The 15,165-nt window shown below is 43.6% G+C and overlaps 1 protein-coding gene across 26 annotated transcripts in view; it reads left to right on the plus strand.

Annotated features, from left to right (window-relative positions):
* Positions 1-1,131: 1,131 nt before the first annotated feature.
* The window catches only part of SORBS2 (sorbin and SH3 domain containing 2), a 400,789-nt gene continuing 386,755 nt past the window's right edge, over positions 1,132-15,165 (plus strand). For 24 of the 26 annotated variants that reach the window (XR_010920450.1, XM_067551605.1, XM_067551604.1 and 21 more), the window contains exons 1-2: positions 1,132-1,334; positions 1,616-1,739. The gene's annotated coding sequence lies outside the window, so the exon portion shown is untranslated. Of the gene's footprint in view, positions 1,740-15,165 lie in introns of all 26 variants that reach the window. The other 2 variants (XM_067551609.1, XM_067551608.1) reach the window with 2 other exon arrangements.

Genomic DNA, 15,165 nt, shown 5'->3' on the forward strand with positions numbered 1-15,165 from the left:
AGCCTGTTAATGATTAACTGTTGTGCAATTAACAAATATCCTTTATTGTGGCCCAGTTCTGTGAGTAACTGAATTTTCCAAGATTTCTGTTGGAGCAGAGAATGTCTGGCACTTCTCAGGCTCATGCCCAGCACCTTGTAGACTGGCTTGGCCCTCCAATATCCATTATACTGCATTTCTGACTTGTAAACTAGAGATGCTTTCCCAGTACAGATGAGTCAGTGTCAACTTGTCTGACAGAAAAGCCTTAGTAATAGCAGTGAGGGACAAGAAGTTTCTAGTGGGTTCAGCTTGGCGGCAAGATCAAAGCAGTAGCTAATCTTACCAATCACACCTTTCCCTTAATGCCTCTCTTTTCCTTCCATCTTCACTTACTGATTTTTTTCTCTTCCTTTCTTCCCTTTCTCTTTGTGTCTCTCCCCTCTGCTCCTCTTCCCTCTACACAAAATCAAGTGAAAGTTACAGGGTTACTTTTAGACTGATCGTGAGTGCTCCTAGCTTTACAGATGGTTAAGCCAGCAGACAGCACTGGAGTGAGAGGCATTTTATACCAATACAGTTAAACTGTGACCTAGATTCACTTCAATCCAGACCTGCGAGGGACTGGCACAAGTCTTCCTCAGCGTCTCCTCTGCTAGAGATTGCAGTCAACCCGTGTAGTTACTTGTGGAAGCATTGGGGTGGCTGAGTTATGCAGATTCATGGCCTCTTCAAAGCCTCCTGAAGCAGGGTTACTATGGTGCTCCCAGCAGAAATTATAACTGTCCTGTCCTCAGAATCAAAATGATGAGTGGAAAAAAATAACTGCTGCTCACTGCAGCCTGCGCTGGCATTGAAGTACACCTTATGCCTCCTTTCCCCTGCAGAGGGAAATCTGGGCCTCTGGCTGTATTGATAGAACACATGATATCCCTAGAGCAAATCCTGCATATCTGATATAACTCTGTAATGGAGTGTATGCCACCAACTGGTGCTGAAAGGGTTAAGGACAGCTGGCTACCTCAATGAGGGCACCTGGTGGTAACTACACAGGTGTCAGGCTCAATTAATGGTGAAATTCAGCTGTGCAGGCCCTGGCTGGTTAATGTAAAGAAAGGGCTTCAGGGCAGAATAAAGCTAGTTTTGGGGCAGTGTAATGGGAGGGGATCCTTTCCTTGAGATAGGAACTCTAATAAGAAGTTAGGAAAAGTATTGAGAAACCTTAGGGAAGAAATGACCCTTTCTAAAGGGGTACGAAGTGGCTGCCTAAGGAGAAAGTTTTGGGAGGTATTACTTACTATCGGACTTGGAAGGGATTCTGTAGAGCCTGGAAAAGGGTCTGGAGATTGGCTGAGGTAGGAAGAAGTCTGAGGAAGCACCAAGTGGTCTAAGGGAGCAGATTAGACTGCTCACTGTAGTATTTGTGGATTGGAACCTCTAGTAAAATGGGAGCCTCGGTTCCCCTGTGCACCAGGGAAGAAGGAGGGGTGCCCCTCTCCTCTTTGGGGTATAAAATATAAGGATTATTGGAGGTTCTGAGACAAGGACTATAAGGAACACTGGGTCTAGAGTGAGTCTCTGAAGGCCTTGTGTAAGAGCACTGAACTATCCATTGTAGGGACTTTGTTACCACTAGAGAGGTGGGACTGAGTGTGACCTGACCAGAGGGCCAAGATGGAAGAAAGAGATCACCATGGAGTTGGAGTAGCTGTCAGCAGGGGATGCCAGAGGAGCAGAACTTGCTATAAGTGTTCTGTCTGGTAAGTCACTCTTTGATAGACTCCTGTTCTAATCTGTTTTCTTTGTAAGATTTCTTTGAATTGACCAAACACAGAAGGTGAACTCCTGGCTCCAGTAAAGTCAATGATGAAATCCTGACCCCACAGAAATCAATAGGATTTTTGCCAAGACTTTTTCCCCCCTATCTTTGCCTCTAGATGGGCACAGGGGTTATATGTGGCCCCTTCAATTCTAGTCAGTAGTCAAACTGGAAAAGAGAGCATTGCCTAGCTTGAGATGCCACTTACAGGAGACTGTCTGGATGTTCAAAACATGATTATATGTGCTTTTCTGGGCAACTCTGACTTGGTATTCCAATTCAGTGGAATTCCAATTATTCCAATATTGGGAACACTGCTGGCTCCTCAATTTTGCCTCCCCTTCACTGAGGCTCAGATACCATTCCCACAGAGCCAAGTAGGGTACCACTATATGGTAAGTTTCCAATGCCCTCTCTTGGGTTCTGCTTCTCCCCTCTTGCATGTTGGCTCCATAGGTTGAGGGGAAGAAGAATGATGTGGTGGTGTTCTCCCAAGTACCACCCACTCAGGGACAAAATGAAAATGTCCTTCTAAAATAAGATCACCCCTCTCTTCTGTGCTTTCCTCAACAATGAAATAATTAATATAGTCCCTTAAAAATCACCTGTGAGCATCTGAGAGCACCTTCATTTAGATGAGCAAGGCAGATCAGACCTCTCAGAGCTATTGTTCCAAGCTCTGTTAAAACTCAGGCACGTGTCATTTCACCAGTTATGCTGGGTTCATAGTTTGAAGATTTTCTTTATAGACACTAAGACCAGGGACTTCATTTCTAAAACAAAAAAGCACCCAGCTCTTCAGGCCATCACAAGGTGGCCCAATTCAAGACATGACTGTAGCATAGTAAATGTTATTGTGTCGTGGCACAAACCTACATATTTGCAATGCTAGAGTTAACGTATTTTCTGTGTCTAGAAATGTAAAAGCAGTAATAGCACTGCATATAAAACATTATATTCCAAAATGTAATTACTGGAAACTAATGTAACTGTCTTTTGTCAAGTTGCCATTATAGGACTGAGGGAGGACTTGGCCATAGATATCCTTAGTCTTAGTCACAGAGAAAGCACTCCGAACACTCGTCAGCTGATCAGAAGCTATTTTCCAGATTTAAACTTGGCATAGAAATTGCTTTACAAGCAGATTAAGAGGAATTAGTATGAAGTTGCTTTTTTTAAACTATCCTAATTTTTTTGCATACTCACCTTTAACAAAACACAAATGGCCAGATTTTCAACAGTACACCTATGCATGCACACACAGTTGACCATGTAAACAACTTCTAGTCATGCAAATGTGAATGCACGCGCACACCTTGTCTTATTGTCACAATGAAGTGTGTGTGAAAATGTGCACTACACTAGCCAGCACATAATTTGGCCATTTTAGACTTTTGGAAATGAAATCTATACCATAAGCTCAATAGCACACACTGCCCACTCTTGCTAAGTAAGTCAGAGATAAATAGAGCAGTTTTTGACAGCATTATATAATTCTATAGAACATTGATGTGCACACACAACAGATCGCATTTGTAACCTTTTTGTTTCACATACAGCAAAACAAATTTTAGTTCAAGTAGGTTATGAATTTTGTGCTGTCACAAGAACAAGAACTGAGAAGCATTAAGAATTGGCTTTTGCAGATACTATAAACTTGTAAATGTGATGCAGTGTGGAAACAGCACTAATGTATTGCTCAAATGAGTAAAGAGAATAGGGATGTAATATTGAGTTCTCTGTAGGCAAACAGTGTCATGGATTCTGAGCAGTCAAGTACAATAGTTGCATTCAGGGTTATGGTGCATGCAGTTACAGAGTATGATGGATGGTGCAGACCCTCTGGGAATCAAAAGGGAGTCCCTGAGGAGGAGGATTCCCAACACATCCCATTTTCCCTTGTTCAGGCAGGCATTAGCTGTTGTGTAAGGGGAACGTAGACCCAAGGGAGTAGTTCCCTCATATACACAAGGGGTAGGAATAGTTATACAGAAACAAATGAGCAGAAAGTTGCTGGTGCGCTAGAGAAACAACTCTACACTTCTGGAGTGGGAACTGTTCTTTATGTTTTTTCTGTTGTGAGGCTTATCTTCTAAGTAAGCAGCCCAAAAGGCTGAGAACTTTGTGTTGAGCAGATTCATACTGAAAGTTGGCTCTTTTGTTTTGAGGATAAAACTGACTTTTATCCTCACTTAAGAAGATATGGGCTCCCCACCCCAAACCCTTAGACAGAGTGTCTCCTGGTGTCTAAAACTGGGCCCTATCACCTGCATTTCAAGGAAAGCTAGTGTCTGGCTTGACAGATTGGTAAGCGGCTATAAGGAGACTTCTTTTTCCAGTTCGTCATGCTAAAGAACAGCCTGAATTCAATTTTTAGGAAAAGTCACAGCAGTGTTCACGTGATGAAAGGCTAATGCTGTGAGAACAGTGTTAGAGAAGTCGAGTATCCCTATCACTGTTTGTGCTAACAGTGAGCAGAACCAGAGCTGCCTTCAGTAAAGTCAGGCTAACTCCTAATTCTCCTGAAAACCATTTTAAGGTGTCTCTTAACCTTAAAGCATGAAACCTCCAAGTTCCTACAGGAATTAAAACTCCCAGTGAGAATTCACTGTGTATAACTGCAATGTTGTTGAACTCCTACTCTTAGCCCACTGCAGCACAGTGGGTTTAATTTGGCAGCACTTGGTGTTCTAAGTGAAACTAGTTCAATTGTTTACCATCACATCCACCCACTGACACACACCTCCCAGAATGTTAAATCTTGAATATTTTTTCAAACCCACAAGAATCAGATTCTATGATTGCAGTGACAGGTGTTACAAAAGTGCAGCCTTAGCCATTCCCGAATGAAATAGCTCAGGAGCTTTAAAAGAAGCAAGATTGGGGCCTCTGTCCAGTTCCTGATGGACAGGTGTCTGCCACAATTGGCTGCAATTGTCAGTCTCAGCACAGAGGACAAGGATTGAATGGGCATGTTCTACTCTCATCTTTTAAAAAATCACTTTCATGACGGGTGAAATAGACTGCTCATGTAGTTCGAGAAGGCTAGCGCTACTGTTGCCTACCCATGCCTGTTCTGATACTTGTTCAGTCTCAAGGGGTGCTGCTGCTATATCTTTCACAAACACTTTGGCTTGGTACAAAGTTGACTGAAGTGAGAAACTCCATTGAACAGAGACTCCAGTCTCTTCACTTCAGGGAGCTTGGGATCAAGCCCAAAATGCATCTTTTTATTTAAAAAAAAAAAAAAAAAAAAAAGCTGTACTTGTGTTCAATACAACTTAAAAATTCTGTCTAGAGTAGGAGGATGGCCCAATGGTTAGGGCACTAACATGAGGCTTGGGAGAACTGGATTCAATCATGCTTTGTCTTCCTGTGTGAGCTTTGGCAAGCCACTTTGTGTGTCTGTGCATCACTTTCCTTCTCTGTAAAACTGAGATAATGACAACAGTACTTCCATACCTCACACTGGTGTTGTGTGGATGAATATATTAAGGACTGTGAGGTGCTGAGTTACTATGGTAATGGGGACCAGCAGTACCTAACGTGTAATGTCTTCACATACGAGCCTGAATCTTCATCTTTAGTAGCTGGTATTGTACCTTAGTATTGTGGATGACTTTGATTTAAAGTCATATGTCTACTTTAAGGATGGAGCTAATTCTGATCTTGAGTGACTTAACAGATTGAAGTTAGAGCATTAATATTACCTAAATGTACCATGGTTACTGCATTTTAATTGTTGGATGCAGAGAGTGCTATGTTATTACATCTGTTAAATAGCTAAACTACAATGAATTGTAAAAGGAACTTCAGTTGGGTTTTTAGCCAGTGTCTCCACAAAACAGTAATATCTTGATGCAGTGGAGCCATACTGCTTGTCTCTGCCTGTTAGGGTGACCAGATGTCCTGATTTTATAGGGACAGTCCTGATGTTCAAGGCTTTTTCTTATATAGGTGCGTATTCTCTCCCACCCCATTCTGATTTTTTCACACTTGCTAATGCATGTGCATCTGTCTTCCTATTGTTTGTTTTCTGTGGAGCCTTTTACTTGTGGTGTGTTTTGAACATATTCACATCTTGTATTCTAAACCACATCATCTTAACTACACAACAGGCATAATTACCCTCTATACACGGTTCTCTCCCTCTTCCCTCCCAACCTCCTTTAAGGTTAAAGTCTAGCTTTTACCTGCCTATTTTTGAATCTGTCACCCACTCAGTTCTCAAATATTTTAGTGGCACCCCTAGTTTGTTTATTATAAAACACCCAGGGCACGCACAAGGGGCAGACAAGCAGGGATGTGTCGCTGCCCCCCCATCTGTGCCCCTGTGCAGCCTGGGGAGGGAGGAAGCAGCAGAGTGACTGGCTGCAGGCTGAATGCCTCCACCCCTACAGGTGCAGCCTGCTGTTGCTCCTTTCATTATGCTGCTCTGACTCCGCCCCCTGACTCCACTTAAGGAGTGGTCTGCAAAGCAGGCAGCAACACTGGGACTCTAGTAGAAAGAAAGGAAAAGCAGCAGGCTGCAGCTGTAGGGGTAGGAGGTGGAGGAGTTCAGCTGGCAGGCTGCTGGGCGTCCCCATCAGAGGCACACCCCTGTAAACAGCTTGATTATGTCTTCTCATAGAGTTCTGTTTTCACTAAAATACAGCCTTGGTTTGTCTAACCTCTACATAACCAATCAATGAGGCTGTTTAGGTGGTGGTAGTTTATTGGTAGCACTCAGGATGTCCTAGGTGCTTAAACTCTTTTTTGGTCTCTGTTTGGGCATGTCTACACTGCAATTAAAAACCCATGGCTGGCCTGTGCTAGCTGGCTTGGGCGAAGGGGCTATTTAATTGCAGTGTAGATGTTTAGGGTGGAAGGGGTCCTGGAGCCCAAACACCTACACTGCAATTAAACAGCCCCTTAGCCTGAGCCGTCCAAGTCCGAGTCAGCTGGCATGGGCCAGCCACAGGTGTCTAACTGCAGTGTAGATATACTTTTCATCCCCAGAATCATTACTTCCTTTCAATAAACAGTATTAACAACTGCCAAGCACAAAGAACCAAAAGTAGGTTCCCCTTCAACTTCCCTTGTCTCTTCTGCGAGTCCCCCATTGCTGGTTTTAACTCAGCATGTCAATGGACCAAGGTCACTCATTTTTATCAGATCTCCACTCCACCAAGTGCTGAATGGAAAGCATTGCACAGAGCAAGATTAGACTCTACACTAATGAGAATTTAGTGCAGATAACATCATTGTAATCTATCCAAGGGAATGCAAGGCAAAGTTACACTGAGTGCCAGTCTCCTTCTACTCATACTTCCAGCCACCCTATATATGCCAGGGAGTTTCTAGGCTGGCATTAACACTGCATAGTTGCTGTTTCCGTACAACTGAAAGATAACAGCTATAAATTTTCTTTGTTACACGTGTTTTAAGCTTAATGCAGATGACACACTGGAAGAAGTTACAGATAATGTGGGAGTGGAGTGGTTTGGAAAGAGAATCTAATAGAATTCTACATCATGTGTAACAAGTGTAAGTCTAAAAACTTTCAGTAAAAAATGGGACCTATACTTTTTGGTTTTCATAAACCAGGTCAGTCGTTATACTAACCTCCAGTATGAATATTTGTTAACGGGGGTTAAGATTTCCGGGCATCTTTTCTCAAACTAGAACCAAGTCCATTGTTACCAAGTAGCACAGTCCTGATGAAGTGGGAAAGGAGTTGGAGTTATTTGCACAGTCACTGGCACAAATTTCCATGGACATGTGATTTTTTGGCAGAGAGATGGGACTATTTTTGGATACCTTAAATCATCCACTGAGAGCCTTGTATTTTTATTCATATAAAGTAACTATTTTCACTTGTTAAATAAATGTATAAATAAGTTTGTTTAGGTTTTATTGAATTTCAAGGGATGATGGGGTTTTGGTTGGCTTTTGTTTTTTAAAGCCAAGCCATTCAAATACCAACCAGATGTCAACCTAAACCATGGTTACACTTGTAGTCACTGACTGGCATATAAAAATAAAAAAAAAAGAACCCTTACTAGGACAAGCATAAGCAGGGGCCGATTGAGGCAAATGTTGACTGGGCCCTACCTGCTCCTGGCCTGCCCCATCTGCCTTCCCTAGTGGCAGAGGAACAAAAAGCTGGGCCCCAGTGCAGGTTTTTATTGTGGGGCTCCACATGCATATCAACTGACTTCTTCTGTTCTCATGCTCCATGCTATGCTATCTGCTCCCTCTGGCCCTGCTTCTGCCACTACAGCCATCTCCACTGCTCCTACCAAAGCCAGAACTGCTGTCACGGGAACCAGAGCAGCCACACATCTAGCCACGAGAGCTAGAGTCGGAGCCTATAGGAAGAGCAGCGTGCCAGTTCCTGCTGCCTGCATTGGAATTTTGCCCAGGCCATGTGAGGGGAGGAGGAGTCTCTGAACAAAATGGAGGCTTTGCCATGGTTAGTCCCACTGACCAGAATTCATGGCAAAGCCACCATTTTGGAGGCGCCCCCCCCCCCCCCCCGGGCAAATTCAATCGTGGCCAGTGGGGACCAGCATATTGGAATATCTATGAAGAGCAGCAGGTCATGAACCATGATATCTGGCGCTGGCTGCTGTGCGACCATGCAGCCCTGAGCCTGCAGGGGCTCTCAGAGTGCATGGGCCCCGCTAGGGTCTCCAGGTTTCCAGTTTTTCACCAGAAAGTCAGGTCAAAAGGGGACCTGTGCAGTCAGTATTAGTGACCGGACACAAGTCCAGTTATGACAGTAACGGCTGCTGCCGGGACGGCAGGAAGAGGCGCTGAGGCTGGAGTAGCTCAGCTGAAGAGAGAAGCTTAGGAAATGGTTCCTGGCTCTGGTGGAGAGGAGGTAGGTACTGTCTTCTCAGTCTCCTGGGATCCCCATTCTCTCCTGCCCCTTGCTTGGGAGACTGACCCCCCCACCGTGCCCTGATCAGGCAGTAGGGTGACCAGATGTCTCTCTAAAATCAGGACAGTCCCAATATTTGGGGCTTTGTCTTGTATGGGCTCCTATTACCCTTCACCCTGTCCCGATTTTTTTTTTTCACTTGCTATCTGGTCACGTGATTGGGTGGGCAGGTAGGCTCTGCATCAGCTCCTCCCAGCCTAGCTCTGCGGGTAGCAGGGAAGGAAGGAGCAACCGGGGGATGGGGCTGTAGTGTCCAGTTTTGAAAAATTGGAAAGTTGGCAACCTTAAGCAGCTGCAGCAGCTATTTCTCTGCCACTGCTATCTATCCCCTTCTTGATTCTGGAGCCCCATGCTCACAAGTAACTGAGTCAGTAATTATGGCAAGGGGCCCCATCACTGCCTCAGACACATGCAACTGCATCAGTCCTAACACCACCCATGACTATCAGCCCCCATTTTTAAAGAGATCCTAGCTAGAGCAGATGTCTGTTTCCTTTAGGCATCGCTGGGGGGGTGTAATGCAATGTAATGATGCTCTGGCATTTCATGAGACTGTTGATTCAAAATCAAGCTGTAGTGATAAGATGAGTTGACTGACTTAGAGGCGTAGCTCTCAATGGACTTGTAGATCTCTGAGCAAGCTCCATAGCATATAAGGTAGGTTTTGCTCTTGGACCCCCACATTGAACTGGATACGAGCAGACACGGGAGTGAGCAGGAATTTCATCTTCTCACTGCACCCCAGGCAAAGAGAGTGTGCTTAGCTCCACCCCATCATCCAAATTCTCTGCAGGGGTCAGAGTGGGAACCTCCTCCCACTAAGCAATGTCAAAATGGGAAACAATGTAGTCCTAGGAAAACAGTGGTATATGAGACTATGGAAATACCTATGTGAGAGAGAGATGTGAGGCATTGGGTTAGACTGTTCAGGGACCCGATATTAGGGATGTGGAGCCAATGGTGAGCATCCCTGTACAGAGAAAACATGACTGGCTGTGTATTGTAGGTGAAACAAGACAAACCCTTGAATGTGAACAGGAGGCTCCCCCTGCTTGAGATCTCCATGACTTTTAATGTCTAGCAAAATTATTAATTTAAGCTCCCAAGCTCATCTTTTGAAGCCAGGGGTACCAGGATGGCTCCCCAATATGCCAATCTCTTCATGGGCCACCTTGAAGGAGAATTTCTGGACAAATGCACCACGAAACCAATGATGCTATACATCAGCTACATCAATGAGCCTGAACTTCTTAAATTCATAACTTTGCTAATCAATAAAAATCATGGTCTTAATAAAGATACTGGATTTAAGATTTATTACAACAAGCTGTAACCTACTAACCCCATCCTTCCCCCTTCCCCACCCTCTACAATTACAGATGTGTTAAGGGGCCACTTTCTCTTGAATGATCTCTGATATGCTAAACTTATGCTAAAAAATCTGTTCCACCTTGTATTTAGCTATGATGCTCTGAGACTTTTCCCAGAGCTGAAGAAGAGCTCTGTATAGCTCGAAAGCTTGTTTCTCTCACCAACAGAAGTTGGTCCAAATAAGATATTACCTCATCCACCTTCTTTCTAACTAAACAATCTATCAGAAGTTGATGGATTGCTTTCATTTTTACAGTGATATTTTTTCTTTTCTGAGGCTTTTAAACCTTTTTGTCAGGAAACTTCCTTTAAAATCTGTGTTTTAATTCTTCTTAACAAGGACACTTCCTTACAATGAATTACTGAATAAATGTGCTGGGCTCTTCTGAGCTAGATATTTTTTGCCACCTCTGCATGCCAGCTTGTGGTCTTCTGATAGCATATGCCCTGGGTGGTGGTATAGCATTCAAATAGCATGCAACTTCTGGGAGATACAGAACCATCTGGAACATCACTAAATTTGTGCAAAGCCAGCAGGTAGGGGTTGAAGCCAACCCAGTCAGAATAGGTACTGAGTCATCACCCTTCCTGAGCAGCCTCCACTAGAGCCCTGATTGGATTTTAAAGCTGTCATAACTCGTCCTGCGGTTAGATTCTTTCTGGTAAAACTACTTCCAGGGGTGCAGAGGATGCAAGTGTGGGCTAAAGAGCTGAAGTGCTCTGAGCTGTGGCTGTAAGATGTCTATCCTCTGCAGATCTGGCAGGGAGGGTGAGGGGGGTCTGTAACACACATTCACCCATGGGTTACATACTTCCTCTGCTCAAAAGAAGCTTATACCAACCATCTGAGGCCCATAGCAGTACAAATGCTGCATAAGCCCTTACTTAGGTGATAGCTGTCACAGTTCAGGGCAACTGTACCTGTATTCCTCCTGGCCTAGGAAAGACACCCAAGCTTAGGATTCTGGCTTCTCTCCGCACCCCCCTCCCTCTCCACACCCCCTGGAAATTTTAGGCAGAGACATCTCTTCCCTTTCCTCCTGCCCCTGCTAATTCCAGCCTGCACAGCTCCCTGTCTCTACTATTAAAAGGAGAGTCCTGTAGCACCTTAAAGACAACAACTTTCTGCGGGCATAAGCTTTCGTGGGCTGCAACCCACTTTGTCAGATGCATGAAATGGAAATCACAGATAGGTGTGTATATATATGCAGAGCTGGAACTCCTATGCAAACTTGACACAACCAGACTGGGTCTGAATAGGGACCTGGAATGGTTATCTCATTACAAGAAGTAATTGTCACTGTTCACATATTCTCACCTTCTAATCAACGGTTGTGAATAGGCCTCATCTACTCTAACTGAATTGACTGTTAGCACTTGCCCTTTCCATTGTTGTTTCTTACCCTTGAATGTATATATATATCTCCTATCTGTGATTTCCATTTCATGCATCTGACGAAGTGGGTTGCAGCCCCTGAAAGCTTAGTCTTTAAGGTGCTACAGGACTCTCATTGTTTTTGCTGTATACAGAGTAATATGGCTATCCCTCTGGAACTTCTCTACTATGAATTCCCCGGCAAAGGACAGACTGCCTAAGTAGGCCTGACTTACCTTCTCAGCAACTGTCAACTGTGTAATTGCCAATTAGGAGTTACCATACACTTCTTTCAAAGCAAGTACTTTTATTCTTCAGGCAAAAGCACTACAGCAAAAATATATTTAAAAGAACCTATATGTACCCTAATAAGCTTCTTGGAAATCACACCTTTAACCCCTCCAACAGGGGCCTCAGGCTTGAGAACAGTCCCTCAAATCTCACCAAGAGGTTCTTCTGTGATTATCAGTTCATAACAGCTATTAGCTCAGAAAAAGCACACACCTGAATCTAAAGGTCAGTCTTTTTTCCCAGTTTGTGTCTTTGAAGTGACTGAATAGGTAATTAGCCAGAGACTGGGTTTCTGCTCAAGGTGCAGTTTCAAAAGGATGGAGCTGGAGATAGATCATTTGCCATTCCCTTCTCCCAAGTATTTCCTAGCAAACCTTCTCAACTAACAGCTCATTCTTATTTTAGCTCATTGTTGGAGAGCCATCTGAATCTTATAACTCTCCCCAAGGCTTACATTACTCAAGTTACATCTGCTAACATACAAATATTTGCATTTTTAATACAATGAGCTCCTAAAATACTTGAGTTCAATAAGGTTTGTCCAGGATGTTGTAGGAAATGACCACCATCTTGGCTGATACACCAGGGACCTCCAGAACTGAAAGCACAAGTTGCTACAAATGGAGCTGAAGCAGATTCACATCCTCTGTGGATGGGGTATAGAAGGGGACCTGTAACATACACTTACCAGTGAGTGATATAAGTTTCGCCCTTCTGCACCTGCAAAAATGAATATGGCCCTATATTAGTGATGTGTAATATACAAAACATTGCTATCTAAGAACATTACTTTAATGGAATATTATTCTTTCCTTAGTTCCTGTTCATATTGCAACCCAAATCCACTGGTAAGGAAGTGAGAAGAAAGTGCTGCTTATTTAGCTGGGGCAATTCCTGAATTTTTTTTTTTTTTTTTTTTTTTTTTTAAAGCCAGGTAGCAGGCATTATCTAGAAAGTGAGTTGGCGGTTCCTTTTGTTTCAGCCCAGCTGTCCAATGGAGTTTTATTGCTGAATATAGAGGTCTGGTCTGCTGTTTGAATGCTTGGTAATGGTTATTCTGAACAAGTGCATCTGATGTTTTTACTCCAGAGTTTCGTACAGTTTAAGGCCAGAACATTTAGATCATTTAGTCTGACCTCCCATATATATCAGCCCAGCCCATTAAATTTCAGCCAGTTATTCCTCTTGTAGTGAGCCCAATAACTGCATTTGGCTAAAAGCATATCTTCACATCAATAGGATTGGATGCTGTTCTAGAAGGCCCCAAAAAGTAGAAAATCCACTACTGCCCTTCATAGTTTTGTTTCAGTGGTTAATAATTCATTGTTAAAATTGTCTAATTTGAATTTGTCTGGCTTCAGCTTCCAGCCATTGGTTCTTATGCCTTTCTCCTAGATTAAGGAACTGTTTAGTGCCTGGTATTATCTGTCCTGTGAAGGTACTTATACACGTATCAGGCCCCCTTTCAGTAGGGTAACCATACGTCCCTTTTTTTAAGCCTTGTCCTGGCCATACTGTCTTTTTTTTGATCAGTTGGCAAGAACAAACGGAACAAATACCCACTTTTGTCAAAAAAGTGGAGGGCAGAGGATCATGCAGGAGTTGGGTGAGTGGTGACACCAGCCGCATGAAGGGGAGGAGACTAGGTTTGGGCAGGGTGGGGCAGGCAGGGCTCAGGGCTGGAGTCACTGCTCACCTGTGCAGTGTCCTGTTTTCCCTTTGAAAGGTAGGGTGACCATATTTCCCAATCTTCCCTTTGCTAAGCTAAACAGCTTTCTAAGTCTGAGTGTATGGCATTTTCTCCAGCCCTCAAATCATTTTTTGTGGCTTTTCTCTGTACCCACCCCAATTTTTCTACTATGTTTTTCAAAAGGTGGATACCAGAATTGCATACAGTATTGCAGTATCAGTCTTACCAATGCTGTAAAAAGAGGTAAAATCACTTCCCTACTCACGACTCTCAGTTTATACATGCAAGTGCCACATCACACTGAGCTCATGTTGAGCTGCAGGTCCACTATGATCCCCAAATCCTTTACAGAATAACTGCTTTCCAAGATACAGTCTCCCACTCTGGAAGTATCTTCTACGTTCCTTGTTTCTAGATGCATAACTTTTGCATTCGGCTGAAGTAGAATGCATTTTGTTTGAATGGGTTCAGGTTACCAAGTAATCCAGATTGCTCTGTATGACCTGCACTGCCCTGCCCTCATCATCACTTACCGCTTCACCATTCATGTCATATACAAATCTTGCTGGAAATAATTTTGTATTTAACTCCAGATAATTGCTGAAAATGTTGGAGTGTCTGGCCTAGTACCAATTTCAGTGGAACTCTCCTAGAAAAATCTCTAGTCAGTGATGATTCCCTATTGACAAGTACTACTTAAATCTGTCAGCTAGTTCTTCATCCATTTAACATGTATTCTATTGATATTGTATAATGCTAGCTTTTAATCTGGAAGCTGAGTAGTACTAAGTCAAATTTCGTACAATAGTCTAATTTAATTGAATCTACATAGTATTTTTATCAACCATATTTGTAATATTAAAGAATGAAATGAGTTTGACAATAGTTATTGCTTATCATCTTTGGTTTTATGGAATACATCATTCCTATTCATTATTCAGAATGGGGGGGCACTGTCCCTCTAAGGCCAGAGGCAGTACAGTATTTGAGAGGCTAGTTATCCCATTCCATATATTCAGAGAAAATGGATGAAGGCCAGAAAAACGGTTGAAGCAGCTATTGGGAGTGAGGAAATGGCCAGGGTACATCTACACTGCAGCTGGTCAACAGGCTCATGCTAGTGCACTAAAGAGAGCTATGTGGATGGTGTGGCAGAGGCTCAGGCTAGCTACCCAAGCTTGGGCCCAGGGTGGGCATGAGCTCAGATGGCTAACCCGAGCTTCTGCTGGTGCTACAGCTTCCACACAGTGCCTACCTGGTCTGAGAGGTTCACTCCCAGGGGCAGTATTGACATTTCCTGAGCAATTGGGAGATGGAAAATGTAGGGCCATTCCAGACCATTGTTCCCTTAAAGGGCTTTGGATAAGAACCCTTGAGGAGTGGGTATGGAAGGCTCCCCTTTCTGATAACCAGAGCAGACAACTGCTTGAGTTATTTGACCCAGCCAGGGAAGATGTCTCAGAAGGAGGCTCCAAGCCCTAGTCAAGGGGGAAGGTGCTGAAGCGAAGAAGTCTACCCTGCTGCAGCCCCAAGAAAGAGGGCTGTGCAATGCCTGGAACTGAGAGGAAAGCTTACAGGCCAGTGCTAGAAGCACGTAGTCCCAAGAAGGAGGGTTGTGAAGCTCACTCTAAAATGTGAGTTACTGTCAAGCAATGGGAAATACTGTTCTTTGGGAGTCTGGGTATAATGAACTATTTTTGGAACCTCAAAGAGGA

Source organism: Emydura macquarii, unplaced genomic scaffold, assembly GCF_026122565.2.
Source record: "Emydura macquarii macquarii isolate MOO-44397 ecotype Brisbane River unplaced genomic scaffold, CSIRO-AGI_Emac_v2 contig_1363, whole genome shotgun sequence".
NCBI classification, from domain to species: domain Eukaryota; kingdom Metazoa; phylum Chordata; order Testudines; family Chelidae; genus Emydura; species Emydura macquarii.